This window comes from Papilio xuthus, unplaced genomic scaffold (assembly GCF_000836235.2).
Source record: "Papilio xuthus unplaced genomic scaffold, Pxut_1.1 DF825752.1, whole genome shotgun sequence".
Taxonomy (NCBI): domain Eukaryota; kingdom Metazoa; phylum Arthropoda; class Insecta; order Lepidoptera; family Papilionidae; genus Papilio; species Papilio xuthus.
Window position 1 is genome coordinate 1,059,722 of NW_013532897.1, and position 2,583 is coordinate 1,062,304.

At 33.3% G+C, this 2,583-nt stretch overlaps 1 non-coding gene across 1 annotated transcript; it reads left to right on the forward strand.

Annotated features, from left to right (window-relative positions):
- The first annotated feature begins 2,182 nt into the window (after positions 1 to 2,182).
- On the forward strand, positions 2,183 to 2,264 carry TRNAS-CGA (transfer RNA serine (anticodon CGA)). The gene has a single exon. It is a non-coding gene; the product is annotated as a tRNA-Ser (tRNA).
- Positions 2,265 to 2,583: the final 319 nt, after the last annotated feature.

Consider the following 2,583-nt stretch of genomic DNA (forward strand, 5'->3'; position numbering starts at 1 on the left):
TAAACAATAAAACATGTCGTGACTTCTGAGCGTTAGAAATCAAAGTGACATTTATGATAATCCGAAAATCCGGCTCGCGGGTTATTCTTTATGAATATGAGCGTGAAAAGTTAATCAAAAGGGAACTCAACTAATTATCTAAAGCCGGGATTTGTGGTTCGTTGAGCTCTACACCTCGCCTACCCCGCGGGGCTGCGGGGCAGGCGCGGGGGGCGGGGACAGGCTCTCTGCATGGAGTATTTTAACTTAATCTCTATGAATATTTAATGTTTCGCGATTCAGCCGAATACGCGGATTGCTTTTTGTACTTTTTGCATATGAGAAGAACAATTTAAAGTTAATTTCGTTCAGGTTTTCAATGAATATTAACTATAATACAAACATAAATTGGAATACTCTGTTATGTATCGTGACGATTCCATTTTGTTTAGGTACTTCAAGAAATGGCGGTGTACAAGAATCTAATCGAAACATTTTATTAATTTGTTTTTTCATGTAATAAAATACTATAAATATTTATTTCAAATTAATTTCTGAATATCAGATTCACAGTGAACGGTGCTATGTCAAGTGAATGAAAGGACGTCAAATTTAGTCAGAAGAATAGGCAACTGCTCCTGACATCAATGGCTCGTCTTCCAACCGGAGATTCCTTTACTCCTGAACAAAGATAGTTAATTTAATTTAAATTCGTAGCACTTGAATTGTGCTACGAAATGCTACGATAAATTTAGTGTCTCAGTTAATGTCAATTTCATATGATATATGTAGAATTATAAAGGAATTCAAAACAAATAATAAATTTAAATTATTAAATAAATAAGGCTTACTTTAGAAAGTATTAAAAGATATCAATTATTGAAATAAAACAATTCAAATTAATAAAACAACAACAGAACAAATTTTTATTAGCCTTATGAAAAGCAAAAGTATCTTAAATCGTTTAAAAATTGTAAGTTTTAATGAAAACATGACAGTTTAAATATCAAGCATGGAAAGTTTGAAACGAGTGAAGGTCAAATTAATTGAGCAGGTTACTGTCATGTTGTAAAAGCAGGTAAAGATTAAGTAAAAGATTAGAGCGGAAAAGATCGCTTCCAACTTTGTAATGTTGATAAAGAAAAACAGGACAAGTTCGGGCAAGCTACATTAAAATGTTTGTAAACGTGAATATAATAATATTATAATGAATAAATTAATCCTTTAAATTTTAATTTATATTTAACAAAAAGTTAAATTAAATGTCCTTGGTAGATCTCGTAACAACAATATCTATTGCGTGCATGAAAGGGTCGGATCTACCGGTGAAATACTACGCCACAGAAGACAGGCGTGAAGTGGAAGAAATTCTGAGTTTTGTCTGATGAGTGTGCATTCCGGAGGCCTAATAAGGTCCAGGTTTCCTTCCTATTGTTTTTTTTTGTAGTAGGATTACTTATCACAAGTGGAAAAATAATCTGTATTTTCTTTTTTTTTAAGATTTTTATTGTGTATTTTTGTGAGATCTTTGTTTTAATATAGTATTATTAGAAATGTTATTACCTTTAGGGCGCTGCTAATTATCAACCCAAACAATACCTAATTATACCCTATTTCCTCGGGCGTAATGAAGTAATAATGGAATGGCCAAACTATGGCTATTTGTGTAGGCCAGGCCACACATTTATTTGTGAAGGAACAAAGGCGTTGCTTCGCTAATGCTTAAGGTAATTAAACTTTGGGACAATTTTCTGTACGTAAATGTTTTCATTTCTAATACACAACATCAATTTGTTGTAACGAATTTTACTATTGTTGTAACGATGCGATTTTTCCATCAGTACTTAAGTAATTAAAAACAATGTTCAATACATTTGTTCTTTAGATAGTCATCTGTGTCTATGTGGCAGTAAAATAATGCATTTTATGCAGAAGAGAAGGGCTTAAGGTCTCGCGATCAATCTTCGTTGTTAGCTCGCTGCGTGACGGGGACAGAGCGTGCTGTTCGCCGGAACAGCTTTGACTAATTATACGAGCACGCCGCGGATCTCCTACTGTAGTTATATTCTAGACTGAGTTATATGATCAAAAGCGACTTATCATCAGAGTATATTGGATAAATAAATGATTACAGAGGAGAGAATCAGAAAGCTAGCAATTTAGTTTCAGGCACTCTATTTATAATTTCAGTTTGCTCCACATAGCAGTCGTGGCCGAGTGGTTAAGGCGTCTGACTCGAAATCAGATTCCCTCTGGGAGCGTAGGTTCGAATCCTACCGGCTGCGAAACCTTTTTCACACTTAAAGGTCAAAAGTTGATGTTTTTTGAGGTATAATTTAAAATATATATATATTGACAATGTAACTATACATTAAGGGCAGCATGAAACTCTTTTCCAAACAGAATATATTTTTTAATGCAGGAAAAATTAAGAACTAATTAAATTTATTTTTAATCCCTTCCAATTTATAGAGTTAAATGTTAATATGTTTAAAATTTAAAAATAATAGTGTAACTAACTTATTTACTTACTTAATCGTGCAAACATAGAGCGTGTTTCTATAAAGCAGTGATATCTTAAATCGTCCCCGGCTGACGACAGGC